Source organism: Triticum urartu, chromosome 7A (assembly GCF_056163025.1).
Source record: "Triticum urartu cultivar PI428250 chromosome 7A, HENAU_Tu73, whole genome shotgun sequence".
NCBI classification, from domain to species: Eukaryota; Viridiplantae; Streptophyta; class Magnoliopsida; order Poales; family Poaceae; genus Triticum; species Triticum urartu.
The window spans coordinates 5,205,595-5,222,027 of NC_141879.1; the positions used below are offsets into that span (position 1 = coordinate 5,205,595).

The window sequence follows — 16,433 nt, forward strand, 5'->3', positions numbered from 1 at the left end:
GAAGGAAATTAAAACAATTCATTACATATTTGACATGCATAAGTGTTCTTTATATAACGTTCTATATGATTCAGTCAATAATATATATATATATTCAATATTGTTTTCTCCACCAGTATTTATTGCTATTAAAGTCACCGGTGCATGTTAGCAGATGACTAATGGCACTGAAGTTTGTTTCTTACAACATGGAAACATTTCATCAGTAATTAAATGCCTAATTCATGTCCTCTCCCCCAATCTGTCTCGCCACTATCTTTCTTGCAATTACGATTCTAGATAGCACAATATCATGTACGTCCATCTTCCATGCATGCTTCTAGATGATTATGACAATGTCCTCTCACCCTAACTATTTACGTTGTAGTCCAAGTAACTATTGGTGTATATTCATTTAAAATGGTATTAAATTATGTCTTGTCATAGCTTGTCATAGATTTTTTTTCTTTGTACTCGTTGTTCTGGGCTATCTTATATATTTTTTGCATATTTATTTGGATAATAATTTATGTGATTTTTAATTTCATGTTCAACTTTACGGGTTAATTTAAGCCCTATAGTTGAGTTTTATATATTTAATAATTTATTTATTATTTATTATTTTGCAATTCACATATAAATCAAGTTGTACTCTTTTGTCTATCAAAGAAGAGACATATCTAGTAATTTTATTATGAAAAACTCACATTATCAAACATGATGAATTGTATTTGGTCGCTTGTCTGTTTGTTTGGATTTTTTTTTGCACAACTATTTTTCTTTGTTGCATGGCCTTTTGCATGCGAACATAGTGCGAAAATTCTGCTCGTGCAAGTACATGCGCTATGCATATGGAGTCTAAGGCTTCGTAGTTATATTTCCTTGTAGGTAAGAAGAGTTACCCGCACAAAAATAGGTAAGAAGAGTTACATGTGGATGTTTTTTCCCTTCCAGAAACCTTCTTGCGGTTTTATTTTCTAAAATGCATACATGGTCTATTTTTTTCTTCCAGAAACCTTCTTGTACGTGTCATCTCTGCATGTTTATTTATTCCGAATAGACCATCCCAGAGTTCAAAGAAAAAGAATGGACCTCCCTTTAGTTTCTTTGGGAAGGGTTTTTTAATGTGTATGTATCCATGTTAGACTTGTCAATTCTCGCAAAAAAAATGTTAGACGTGTCAATGATGATCGTGTATATGATTTTTTTTGAACACTACATGCTCTTTATTCTCTTTTTTTAGAGTCTTTATTCTCTTTTTACTGCTGCCCGCATGGGATACATGGCCTTTTTTTTGAACAGGTACATGGCCGTATGGTAATTGGACTCTCACCCGCCGCCATGTGTTTCTTTTTTCAATCAGTTCATCGCATTACTTGGCACGCAGAAACGTACGGGATATGGACACATGAATACTTATTTAACGCGGAAGACGTCTAGCCTAATTACTTTGCTAAAACTATATCTGACGTCATCTCTGTTTTTTTAGGAATTAGCAGACATATTCTATCAGAACCCTTCCTTTCTATGGTTGGACTCTTTCCTTTTTTCTTAACTGGACTCTTACATAGCTGGCTACCTAACTTCACTTTTTCTGTCCCCATGTGTACTTTTTTTGTGTAACGCCAACGTAAGGTAGTGTTTTTTTATTTTCCTATGAACACGTCTTTTTTCTTATAACATGTTGAACTATTAGTATATGACACGTGACATGTCCAACTGTTTGTATGGAATAATATTTATATGTAACGCTGTATCTTTTAAATCTCAACCGTTCATATCTATATTTTACGGTCAAGATAATTTAATCTATGTGGATTAACGTGGTGTCTTATTTGTCTTCTATCTTAATTATATAATAGATAGATAGAAGATAGATAGATAGATAAAGTCACCCACGAGTTATTTAAGCACCGAACTTTGCCGAGATGAAGAAGACTCGTGCTAGAGTGCTATGTGGAAAATCTCAACTCAGTTGAGTCGGTGAAGAGTGGGTAACCATTGATATGTGTAGGAATTGCGCACGCACGAAATATCCAACTTGCACCACGTCATCCATACATACGTGAAGGCTACGATGGCTAGGCTAGCTCTCATTTCATTCCTATCATAGGATATGATGTCAAGTTTCTTCTCCAAGTATCTATACAAAGTCGATGAGGAGAATATAAGTATTGAATACGTTTTCTTCCCCGTTAGGGTTTCGAGTTCCTCTCGGCGGCTTCCCCTGCCGTGAGTTTTATTCTTAATCAATAAAATTCAATCCTCTCCGGAGCTCGTCTTTCCTCACCCCTGATCAGGCTGGTTAGGAACGAGAATATCTGGAGGGTTCGTTCTCTCCTCGTAAGAGGGCTAGGGCAATTGGAAGTCATCTAGATGGCGGCACAAGGAAAGACAGGTTCTGCAAGACAAGACAGGGAGCCGGTGGAGGATCTACTAGGTCGTCTGGACCTGCAAGAGGATGAGGAAGAGCAATTCGTCTGGGAGGAGGAGTTCAAGGAAGAGCCGATCACAGCTAAGTGGCTCGCAATTGCCAAGGTCCACACCGACAAGGGTTTCAGTCCCTCAGCTCTGTACTCTGATATGCGAGCGGCTTGGAATCCAGCAAGGGAGGTGTGGTGGCGCAAGATTGAAGATAATCTGTTTACAGTCCAATTTGGATGCTTAGGAGATTGGAATACTGCCATGAATATGGGACCGTGGCTGTTCTGGGATCAAGGTCTGCTAATAACTGAGTATGATGGGTTCATGAACCCACGATCTGTGGTTCTGGATAAGATCGTTGTGCGGGCTAGGGTTCTAAAACTGCCCGACAATTTCTTGATTCCGGTGGCAATCAAATGCATGTGTCGCAAGATGGGTAAGGTACTCAAAGTCCAGACTACTCTCCCAGCTGGTTTGGTTGGTGAACTTGTTCGTGTTAGGGTGGAATTAACGGTGACTAGGAAGCTGATCAGATTTGTCTCCATAACAAAAAGTGAGGTCACCGAATACTATCAAGTTCAGTATGAAAAGATCCATATTTTCTGTGGCAAATGTGGTATGCTTGGACATTGGTACCAGGAGTGTGGTTCGGGAGAGCATGATGTGACAAAATTAGAGTGGGGTGATTTTATACTCATGGATGGAGGAAGAGGACATGGTAGAGGCCGCGGTTTAGGGAGAAATTCTGGATGGGGTAGAGGAGGAGCCGGACGTGGTGATCCCTCCTTTGGTCCTGGGCGTGGAAGGGGTCCTCCCCACTTTGTTCCTGGTCATGGTAGGGGTGACATGTCTGACAGTATCAATGGTACAAGCAACATGATGAGTTGGCGCCACAATGCACTGTTAGAGAAAGGTGGAGTGCAGGACATGGAGACAGAGTCAGGTGCATTAATCCTGAATAGAAGTCAGGATGTTCGGACAGGGAATATGCAAGGGAAAAGAATTGCTGAAGATGCAAACATAACTGGAATAGGAAATGCTTATGTACGCACACTCCCAATGAACTCGGCAATGACACTGGATGAGAGCAACGGGGCAATAGTTCCGGCTGGGTACACAGGAAACATCGTTGTTCAGTTTGATGGGGGTGGAGAGACACCAAAGGAAGGGCTTGTGGGTACTTCACAAGAAAATGTGAGTAGAAAGAAGCTGAAAGGTACAGATGGTGTAGCCATTGATAGTTCTTCTACAGGAGAATCGGCGGCCTCCGCGGCGGAGGACCGCCGGACGCAATGAAAACCCTGGCATGGAACTGTCGTGGAATGCTTTCAGCCACGGCAGTTCGAGAGCTCTTGGATCTACAAGGGTGGGTGAAAGCGGATGTGGTTTTCTTGTCTGAATCACATCTGAATACTGATAAGGCAAATGAAATCCGAGTGAAGTTAGGTTTTGATTTGATCCATATAGTTGAGAGTGATGGTCGGTCGGGAGGGCTTGTACTCTTTTACAATCTTTCCAATGAAGTTGTGTTAAATTACTCCTCGCCGAATTTTATAGATTGTTTTGTGATGGATGGTAACAATGTGGTGTGGCGTCTCACATGCTTTTATGGAGAGCCTTCTTGGGAGATGAAGCATATGTCCTGGACACATTTGAGGAATCTTCATAACAACGCTATAGGACCATGGATGATTATCGGAGATTTTAACGAAATTCTTGTGTCTAGTGAGAAGGAAGGTGGAAGTATTAGACCTCATCATTTTATGCAAAATTTTAGAGACTGTATAGATGATTGTGGGTTGCAAGAGGTCATGCCAATCGGGGACCCATTCACCTGGAGCCGTGGAATCACCAGAGAGCGACTGGAAAGGGCACTTTGTAATGAGAAGTGGGCTGAGATATTTCCGTATGCAGCAGTAGTTCACGAACATCATGTCCACTCAGACCATAGACCACTCCTTTTAGATACAGATTATTTTGCCGCTGCCATGGGAAGAAGACCAACAGTAGAAAGGAGATTTGAAGCAAGATGGTTGAGTGAATCAGCCGTGGAGGAAATAGTTAATACTGCTTGGGAGCACGCAAAATTAGCTGGTATTGGGCCTTCACTAGCGGATCGGACAAAAGCAGTTAAGACTGAACTACACCAGTGGGACAAAGATACTCTTCAGGGTCCGAAAATAAAAATTAGAAAGTTGTAGAAAGAGATGGAGAAATTGAGAAGAGGGCCATTGACAGTCGAGGTGCGTCAGAAACTAAAAGAGTCACAAATTATTATTGAAAATTTACTTGATCAAGAGGAGTTAATTTGGTTGCAGTGGGGTTGGGCCAATTGGCTCCTCCATGGTGACAGGAACACGTCGTTCTTTCATAAAGCGGCAAGTGCTCGGAAAAAAAGAAATTGTATAAAGCGACTTCTGGATGATACAGGAGTATGGAAGGAAGATATTAATGATGTGGATAGTATCATATCTGGTTATTTTATGAACCTATTTACGGCAGAAGTGCAAAGTCCGAATCTAAATGTGTTGAATAAGGTACACAGGCGTGTATCCGAGGAGATGAATAATACTCTTCTGGCGCCTTATACCGCAGAGGAAGTTAGGAAGGCACTATTTTCTATTGGTGATCTCAAAGCCCCAGGGCCGGATGGATTACATGCGGTATTTTACAAGCGATTTTGGGATATGCTTGGCGAGGATTTGGTGGATGAGGTCTTGAATGCAGTGAACACCAGAGTCATGCCACAAGGATGGAACGATACAAAGATTGTTATGGTACCAAAGGTAATTAATCCAGAGAATGTTACACAATTTAGACCTATTAGCCTATGTAATGTAGTCTATAAGGTTATCTCAAAGATGATTGCTGCGAGATTAAAGGTGTTTCTGCCAGAGATAATTAGCCCAACTCAAAGTGCATTTGTTCCTGGAAGGCTTATTACTGACAATGTGCTCATCGCATATGAAAGTTTACATGCAATCAAACAGAAGAAGGTGGGTAAGGAAGGGTGGTGTGCTGTTAAGCTCGATATGCATAAATCATATGATAGAGTTGAGTGGGTTTTCCTGGAAGCAATTCTATCAAAACTTGGGTTTCATGATGATTGGATAAAATTGATCATGTTATGTGTTTCTTCGGTGGAGTATAGAGTGAGATATAATTCCGTTGAGACTGATACTTTCAAACCTACCAGAGGTTTACGACAGGGGGGCCCTCTCTTCCCATATTTGTTCCTCCTTTGTACTGAAGGACTAACATCTTTATTATCCCATGCTGAGCAGGTTGGAGAATTAGTGGGAGTTAAGGTTTGTCATGATGCACCGGCTGTCACAAATGTACTGTTTGCTAATGATTCATTAGTATTGATGAAGGCCAATGTACAAAATCCCGTCTGATTGAGAACAATCTTAGACACATATTGTGTGGCCTCTGGACATATTGTCAGTGTGGACAAGTCTAGTATCTTTTTAGCCCTAGCACACGAGTGGATATGAAGGCTGAGGTTTGCTCTACTCTAAATATTATGACTGAAGCTTTGAATGATAGATATCTGGGATTACCAGCTACTCTTGGGTTTGAAAAAAGTGAGAGTTTTCAATTTTTGATTGACCGTCTAGTCCTGAGACTTAGTGGATGGAAGGAAAAGTGCCTGTCTTCAGGAGAGAAGTAGATCCTTATTAAGTCAGTAGCACAAGCAATACCAACTTACGCGATGTCCGTCTTTAAAATTCCTAAAAAAAATTGCAAAGGAATGACGGATGCGATTTCTCGTTTTTGGTGGGGTGATGATGCAACTCACAATAGGATGCACTGGTTCGCATGGTGGAAGATGTGGATTCCAAAAAAGAAAGGTGGAATGGGATTTAGAGACATCCACTGCTTTAATTTGGCTTTATTGGCAAAACAGGCTTGGAGACTCATTGATAATCCAGACTCTTTGTGTGCAAGGATTCTGAAAGCGAAATATTTCCCTGGTAGAGACCTTCTCGATACAACTTTAAAGAAGAAAGCTTCGTATACCTAGCAAAGTATAATGGCTGGTGTCGAGGCCCTAAAGATTGGGCACATATGGAGAGTAGGTGATGGGGCAAAAATTAAGATTTGGGATGATGAATGGATTCCTCAATCGCCTTCCAGAAAGGTGATAATTGTTAATGGAAATCACCTTTTGTCACGAGTAAATGACCTCATTAATCCTTTGACAGGGGACTGGGATGAACAGCTAGTTCGGCAAACCTTCTAGGAGGTGGACGCTGAACGTATACTTGCAATCCCATTACCACTGCATGAAATGACCGATTTTCTGGCATGGAATCTAACAAGAACAGGTGTGTTCACGGTGCGTTCAGCTTACCATGGTATTTGGGAATCTCAATTCGGTAGTAAAATACAATCTTCAGAGGGAACTTCGAATCAGAGAGATATTTGGGATTCGGTTTGGACGTTATTGTGCCCAGCAAAGATTAAAATTTTTCATCTGGAGGGCACTTCATAGTGCGATTCCTTGCCGATCAATTCTTGCAAATAAGCATATCAAAATAAATCCCAGTTGTCCGGCGTGCAACTTAGGTCCTGACAATGTCAAGCACCTGCTGTTTGAGTGCAAGTTTGCAACCGATGTGTGGAAATTATTAGGTATGGAAGATATAATTAAAAAGGCATGCTTGGTGGACAGGGCCGGTGAGGCTATTCTGGAACATTTGTTGTGCTTAAAAGACCATGACATTCATATTCTGGGCTTGTCAAAGTTGAGAGAAGTAGTGGCAACTACAGCGTGGTTCTTGTGGTACGAAAGACGAAAATTAATTCATGGGGAATCTACACAAAGCGCTCCTCAAATAAACCTGGCTGTGAGAGCTTTGTCGGCGAACTATATTATTTCATGTGCACCCAAAGCTAAACAGAAGTCGGCAGTATGGATGAAGCCTAGAATTGGATATGCCAAACTGAATGTTGATGCTGCATATGATATGGATACACTACAGGGTTCGGTTGGTGTTGTTCTTAGGGACCACAATGGCCGGTTCATAGCTGCTGCAAACGAAAAAAAATTGATATATGTTTTGATTCATTTACAGCCGAGGCAACTGCAGTTCGGTTTGGCATGAATCTTGCTCGTACAGTTGGATGCAGTAAAATTGAGATCAACTCCGACAACATTGAGGTCATCGAAGCTCTTAAAGACAGAAATTCTTCTTCGGTTGATAGCGCAAATTTTTGACGATTGTTATTTCATGTCATTAGATTTTAATCATGTTGTTTATGATCATTGTAATAGGGAAGCTAACCAGGTAGCTCATGAAATGGCGAGATTAGCTAAATTTTCTACGCCTGGTTTTTGGATGGATACTGCCCCTAGTGCGGTCATTCCTTTGCTTGTAAATGATGCCACTGTTTTGGTGATTGAGTAAGATATATTATTTGTCAAAAAAAAAGTCGATGAGGAGAATCAGCTCCCCAAGTCCTTTTCATCGAGCTTGTGGCCTGGCTGGCTGCACGACGATGCGGCCACATGCAGTTATACTTGGCAAGGTCATATATATTAACTAGATGATTCCCCGAGCGTTGCTGCGGAACTATATGCTACCAATAATGTTTTTGAGCATTATTACACTTCATCACAGTAAAACATCTAGTGGAATTTTTAGTCAATAAAGAGATATTGTACAAAAAGATATTGAGTGGTGAAGGTTGGCAGAAGTAATGTTATAAGTCGTTGACCTGTTTATGCATTTGAAAAAAAATCTTACCAAACACATTTGGCTGAAAAAAAAGTAATAACATTCCAATAAACAATTTAAGGCGGAAAATATGAGGGCAGCCTCTAGAACACGTTCTCATATATCATCTACACACATACTTGTTGTATATTAAAGAGTTACAATTATAAAGAAAGCACAAATATGTAAGAGTAGGGATATATTTTCAATTGTCAACCAAAATACAATTTCATAATATTAAAAAAGGTCGTTCAACTCTCTGGCGCTCAATCAGCGCTGCTTGTGAGCACAATTGGTCTATACATATAGTAAAAGAACAATTTTCGCTGCAATGCATACCTGAATTGAAAAAAAAATATACTTCATGATTACGAAGCACAATAAGAAAACTTGTTGATAAACATCCGACCGATGAGATAATAATAATTAGGTGATCAGTCCAAAAACATAAATTGACCTTTTTCAATCACGAATGTGATACCTCATTAGGTGCCTGAACTCCAAGAGGAACACCAACGAATAATCATAAATTTAGGACAACATTAGAGCAACCAAAAGTCCAATCATTAAGAGATCATGGCCATGGAACACATAGCTCAGTCTGCATATTCAACCAACTTCTTGGGTTCTTATTTTCATGTTGCTCCTAGCTTCTGCTGCATGATAAGTGCTGAGGTGGCGACGGTCGTTGATAATTAACAAATTACCCTGTCAAGTAGATTCAAACAGCAAAGAACCACTTCCATTCGCTCCCCGGCACTGGCAAACATCACAATGCTAGAACAGAGGTGGAGCCAGGAGGACTTATTTAGTAGAGAGGTCATCGTTGCTGTCTCAACTCCTCCCCCTTGGTACCAAAACCACCAAAACCAAACAATTTGCCCCACCCAAACCAGATGGTAGCTAGCCCCCCCACCCCCCCACACACACATCCATGTTTCTCCAAGAGGGTGCCATAGCCGAGTGGAACACCGATCCAACTAGCAGGAATGGAGGAGCCAAAACCCTAACCTTCGCCTCTCTCATATGCATCCCTGCCACTATCACAGTTAGGTGATTAAGTTTACATTTAAGAAGTAAAATTCAGGCACACACATCGCGCCATCCCGCTCCGACGAGGCCGAGCTCCAGCGCGCCCTCTCCCCTGCCCACTCGGCGAGGCGAAGCTCGGTTTGGTCGAGAAGTCAAGCGCCAGACCTCGCCGTGTCCACTAGATGCTTTGCATCAACACCCCAGTGCCACAGGGCATCTTCACGACGAGCCCAACAACCTCCTCCTACCTCCCGTCATCACCCTACTAGCTCCGGCAGCAGCCGCCACGCTCCAAGCCATCGAAACCCAAGCTCCCCTGCCACCCCTGCATCGGCTACAAACTCCTGGTGAGCTCCGCCTTCCCTTTCTCCCGCTCTCCTGAGTCTCCAGGCAAGCACCCGTGGCTGGGACGACGATGGCAAGGGCATCGATGCGTTCATGACGAGTGTGTTGGTATTGACCAGAGGAGGAAGAGGAGTGGGAGTGAGAATGATGGGTGGTGCCTACACCAGCCTAATATTTGACTCAAACTTGTGAGTTGTTTCATGACACATCATCATATATGGAGGGACCCAGCTGTCAGTTTTTTCGTCAAACAGCTCTAATCAACCGATCATCATTTTTTGCAAACTGTCATCACAAAGATGGTGGGTTTTTAAAAAAAAAATCTGAATGGTAGTGGTTTTCGGAATTAGGGTCCCCAATTGTGGTGATTTTTTGCAATTTACACCCGTGTAAGACCTCCCTTTTTTCTTTCAAAAATTGGTTCAAATTAGCTGGGGGGGGGGGGGGCATTGGCCCCCTCATATTAACACATTGCTCTACCTCTGCATCGCCTTCACCATGGCCACTGCGGCATCCTCCTTGGTGACCTGCATGAGGCCGGCACAGCCCGCCGCCGAGCATGCCCTTCACCATGGCCACTGCGGCATCCTCCTCAGTGCCCTACACGAGGCCTGCGTGGCCCGCCGGCTAAGTGGCTGCTGCGGCATGGTGGCAGGGTAGCCGGCGGGCGACAGGGTGGCGGGGTGGCCGGAGGGCGGTTAAGCAGGGAAGATGTTCTGCGTTGGAGTAGCATCGTGTACAAGACTGGGCTCGCCAGACGACCCTGAGACAGAAAGTATTGGCTAATTAGTAAATCCAGAGATCAGGCTCAGTTTATATACGACCTACAAATAACTAAAGCAGCCCATATTAGAATTGTGGTCACGTACCGCCATGTCCACGCTGGAGATCAAGCTCTGAGCGCGTGCGCCGGAGCGATGTCATCCAAGTCAGTGCCGACACCGTGATCCTACCGCCGAGCCCAAGCTCAGGGTCAGGCTCCTCGCCGGACGAAGCGGCGAGGACGCGTAGGTGCGAACTGCTGATCGTAGTCGGCGCTCCGAGGCCCGCCGAGCCCTTAATCTGGACGGCAGCAACCCAACGCAGCCCACCAAAAAACACTTGCAACATCTCCTTCCTGCTCTACTACCACTACCACTACCATTTGTCTGCTACTGGATGGTCAGCTACAACATTTGTCTGCTACTGGCAACAACTTGGTTGGACCCTTACCATCAAGCTTGCTAAGTTGTAAGAGCCTAGTAAGGGTTTGACTTGAACGAAATAACCTTGAAGGAGATATCACCGGGATGGGAGCTTATCCAAATCTTCTCTATAGTGATGTCAGTTCAAATAAATCGTTACACAGATAATCTCATCTTTGGGGTGAGTGCTACAAACTTACTGTGCTACGTGCATCAAACAATAATATAACTGGAGTAATACCATCAAGTATAGGGAAATTAACTCATTTGGGGATGCTTGATGTTTCATCAAACGAGCTTGAAGGACAGATTCCGAGAGAAATCAGCAACGTAACGATGTTGTTTAGCCTAAGCCTGTTCTGGTAACTTGCTCCAGGGAAATATGCCACAAGAAATTGTATCACTGAACAACTTGGAGTATCTATATCTGTCATCAAACAACCTAACTAGGAAAATACCAAGATCAATTGAGCAGTGCCTAAAGATTCACTTTCTAAAGTTGAGCCACAATCACCTAAATGGTACAATTCCTATCGAACTTGGGATGTTAGTAAACCTACAAGATATGTTGGATCTAAGTGACAATTCAATTGTTGGCTCTATTGCAAGTTTGTTAGGCGGTCTTGGTATTCTTGAAGCCTTGAATCTTTCTCACAATGCACTGAACGACAACATCCCGCCATCATTTCGAAGCATGACCAGTCTCCTATCCATGGATGTGTCATACAACAAACTAGAAGGGTCAGTGCCACATACTAGGTTTTTCGAAGAAGCTCCAATCAAATGGTTCAGGAATAATAAGAAATTGTGTTGTGTTGTGTTGTGGAAGTTTTGCCCCCTTGTGACCTTCCTCGAAGTAGTAAACAAGGGAAAACATCTCATGCTAGTTTACTAGTTATTATACCAGTTGTTATATCTTTTGTGTTTGTCATTACACTAGTAACATGGCATTGCAAAAGGAAGAAAAATAAGATAGAAACATCAAATGAAGTAGAACAGACCATGATGTACGCCATCTGGAACTTTGATGGGAAAGATGTGTACAAGAAAATTATTGATGCCACAAACAATTTCAGCAATGATTTTTGCATCGGATCTGGAGGGAATGGATCTGTCTATAGGGCTTACTTACCAACAGGTGAATTATTAGCGGTGAAGAAGATCCATGTGGCAGAAGATGATGAGCAATTTAACCTTGAAATACACTCATTGGTGCACATTCGACATCGCAACATTGCAAAGTTATTTGGTTACTGCTCTGCAACTCAGGGAAGATTCCTTGTATATGAATACATGGACAGAAGGGGCTTAGCAACATCTTTAGATTGTCTAGAAATTGCAGTTGAAATGGATTCGACGAGGAGGTTAAATATTGTTGGGGATGTTGCTCATGCTTTTTCATACATGCATCACGGTTGTTTCACGCCGATAGTCCACAGAGATATAAAGAGCAGCAATGTTTTGCTTGATCTTGAATTTAATGCTTGCATCTCGGATTTTGGTCTAGCAAAAATACTAGATGTGAATGGATCAAACTGCACAAATCTTGCCGGGACAAAAGGATATCTTGCCCCAGGTAAAATTATATCACTATGTTGGTACTTTTAGATAAACATACTAGAAGAGTTTTTATTGATCAATGCATTTAGATGATATAGGTAGCAAAATTGACTCTCGAATGTTGATATTTCTTCAGAGCTTGCATACACAACAAGGGTGACTGAGAAGTGTGATATTTACAGCTTCGGAGTGCTAGTTCTAGAGTTGTTCATGGGATATCACCCAGGTGATTTCCTTTCATCCATTGTCGACAAAACTATGTTGCTTCGGAATTTGCTGGACACACGGATCCCACTCCCGGGAGCTGTGATCGCAAGTGAGATATTTCAAGTGATCATCGTCGCTGTCTGGTGCATAGAGCCTGATCCATCACACCGTCCAACGATGCAACAAGTACAGTTGAACGATCACCTACTGATCATCTTGATTATCTCCAAACGGGCATTGTCATCCCTGCCTGCTGGTCATGAATGTTCATCTGGCTAGCACATTGTTGTTTCTTTCCTGATGATTACATAGCCTCCGTGTTAATTTGTTTTCTTCCTTACCCTCATGTTTTCTTCCAAACAGTGCATATTTTTTGTTCCGTACGCATCGAACATTAGATTCTAGCTCGAAGATATATACAAGTAGTGCAGATTATTTCTTCTATTGGCTCAGTTTATGGTTTCAGATGGTTTTCTACTAGTGATATGATTCATATCAAACAACTCATTTATACAAGCTAGTTTCAGATGGTTTTCTCCTATTTATACAAGGTACTTTTAGCATGACGAAATATGCAGGTAGTGATATGATTCATATCAAACTAGAAAGATAAGCTAGTTTTCATATGATGAACTATGCAAGCATTTTGTGCCTGACATTGACGCTAGTGCTCACTGTCAACTTTTGGCTTTGGCAAGTATTGCTTGCGCGTTGGCTCTGACTACTCATAGTTTTGTAACATGTTGGTTGCCACGTCAGTAATTATAACCTGACTTATAGAGTTGATGTGTATTGCTAAGTGCCCGGTGCTGGAATCAAATTGTTAGTTTAGTGCCAAATAAGGATGAAAAACACTTGGTAAAGGCTTTGCCGAAGTTTACAATCGGCATACACACTTCCAGCAAAGGGCTCCTTGCCGAGTTTTTTTTTGTCGTGCATTTGCTAAGTGTTAAAAGCCAGTACACGACATAAAAAAAAGACCAGATGGAACAGAGCGGACAGCAGCGTTGTTGCCACTTGGCACAGATGATTTTCCAAGTTCATATGCTCGGCAAAAGAGAAGGCCCTGTAACATGGTGAACAACAACAACAAAAATCGCCATCGGTGGGGCTGCCGCACCACACCACAGCTTCATAACCGCCGCAACGCCACCACATCCAAGCCGCCACAGCACGCCACCATTCCTTGCAACCGCGTTCTTCACCATTGGGCTGTTGAGAAATACCCTTCCGTTCCGTGTACATCCCCAACACATGGAGCTCGTACAAAGGCATGGGTCAACAAGGGATGCAGTCGGTGGTTCCGTTCACGTGGTTTCTTCAACAATTGGTGTGTTTGATTCCAATTGCATGCATGTGTTGTTCTCGGGATAAATAAGAGATGGTCCCAGTTGTCAAAGATGCAGCTGCATTGGCTATGTCAGGTCTCGCCACTTCCATTTGTTACAGAGTTTACTTCACTCGCTGGCACACCAACATGCTTTACGTGATGGTCTTCCAGACCAGGTTGCTGATTCCGTTCAATCATACAGTACATTTGTTGTTGCCAACGCTTCTTATTTTCAGAATACTGAGCAAAAGCAGATGAAGCTAAATACTTGCAAATATTCAGAGTTCAGAAAAACAGAGGAAGTTCAGCTTATGTCGCTGGAGGTCAACAGAGTTTTCCAGCCTACTGGGTCTGTTTGGAGTTGGATGTCATCCAAGTTCTTCAAACGATCCATTCAAACAGCTTGTATGTGAGTAAAATTCCATGTCCTTTTCGACTGACCCGTTGTTTCCTCATTTTGTATCAGGTGGACGAGGGAATTAACTCTGAAATAGTCCGGTCCGTGCTCCAAGGGAAAAAAGGTAGCATCCGCCATTGACGCGAGGAGAGGGGCAGGCAGCGTCTCGGTCCGCCATTAACATGTTGTTCAGGAGCTTCAGTTGCATAGCAGAGAAGAGTTGTTCGTCTCTTCAGTCCCAAGCAGCAAATCAAATACTGCGAGGAGAATGGGGAAACTTGTTTTCTACTCCAGTATTTGTGTTTTCATCTGTAATAAGATGGCCGCATGCATCGTTCTGATGCAGAGGCCGGGGGATATCCTCCTTTTCCAAAAAAAAAACCATGAGTTACCATTACCAAGCAGGGTAACAAACCTCCATCCCGAATTCCCATGTGCAATCCCCCAAATTATTATTTTTGTACCAAATCTAGTGTTTGGTGTAAAGTGCAACGTTGTATTATATTATTTTCATTCTAAGATTAGGGGTCACGCTATTCGTCACCCTGGGTGAGGAATAGTTATTCTTCACCCGCTCTCTATTTTGACATCAATGCACCGTATTTTTACTTTTGTAAATTTAGTCTTATTTTATACGTAAAAAAAGAATGTAAGAAAATATATACTCGCCGTAAAAAATATTTTACGTTATGTAAAAATTACGAATGTAAAAACATAGCGTAAAACATACATAAAATGCGATTTTTCTGGTCTTATAATCTATATTTTTGTTTTCTTATATCAAATTTTACGTAGTAAATCAATATAAATGTAACTATTTGTATTCCAAACATAATTTATTTATAAAGCGATCGTAAGATTACCTTGGATGAAGAATAACTTATTCTGCATCGTGGGTGATGAATAGTATTACTACTAAGATTAGTATGCACAATTAGCACCCATAATTAAGGACACACATAATCGGCAAGTGATGTCCTGATTACATTCATGGAACCATTGTCCAACAACATAAACATAAAATGATGGACTGTCACAGGATAGCAGGAAGCCACCAAATCTGAATTCATGAGAAACAAACTCATGTGCACTCAGGACAAACTTATGAGAAGCGCTTTATCGTCTTTTAGGAGACGAATCCCCATAGCCATAGCGGTACACCCAGCACCTGAGAATCCATCATTACCGCATCAGAAATTGATAGCACAATGTCCAAAGGCTATAAAGGGCAATCCAGCTGTCGAGGCAATAGAAGCTGCAGCGACTTAAAATGCCAACCTGATACCTGGAACACACCCCAGCTCTGTCTCGAGCGAGATTAACCGCCCCTGTCGACTTCTCTGACTGACGAAAGTGAAAACACCAGGCTCGAGACGATGCAGTTGCAATCCGTCCAGAGCAGGACCGTTCCGATCTCGCTGATTCGATAGCTCATTCTTTGGAAAAGAAAATAACTGAACATTTGAACCATTCTGGCTGGTGTGCCTTTGGTGGAGTAGATTCAGCGCCGTATCACAGTCTTTTTCGAAAAGGGGCGCTAACGTGAGGAGGCCGTCAGCATCTGCATCCGTCTGACCCGTGGTCAGAAGGAGGACGATTGTCTGTCAGGCCCCGAGTGGAGTCAACCTGACGCCTGAAACGGCTCTGAAGCTACAGCCAAATATTCAAAACTCATAAAACAAAGCAAAAGAAGAGGAAGGGACTTGCAAATGTTCAGAGTTGACAATACAGAACAGAGCAGAGGAGTAGAGGAGGCTAACTACAGGTAAAGCAGAGTTGAGAAAACAGAGCGAAAGCAGAGGTTGCGACAGAATGAATTGATGGCATCCATCATCAACGGGCCTCCGGCAAGTAAGCTTCACAACTCAACTATGTACATAAATAGACCACCAGTGTGCACTTAGAAACAGAGCACAAGAGACACAAGCGCTTCACAAGTTCTCCAGCACTACACAACATACACTCAGCTCTCCCTTTCCAGCCCCTTCTGCTAACACTAGCCTCGGTTAAGATACTGTACTCCACAAGCAAGCCACAAAGAAAAATTGAGTTTCAAAGTTTCCTTGGCAATATGCAAGCCTCCAAGGTTTATCTATTTTAAGGAATAACAGACCAGGATATCGTCCACAACAACGATTGCATTCGGTGGCGACAAATAACAGAGAGAGAGAGAGAGAGGGAGGGAGGGAGGGAGGGAGGGAGAGAGAGGGAGGGAGAGAGAGAGAGAGAGAGAGAGAGAGAGAGAGAGAGAG

At 42.5% G+C, this 16,433-nt stretch overlaps 1 pseudogene; it reads left to right on the forward strand.

The window, feature by feature from the left end:
• The window catches only part of LOC147956739 (uncharacterized), a 76,898-nt pseudogene that overhangs the window by 18,843 nt on the left and 41,622 nt on the right, over positions 1 to 16,433 (forward strand).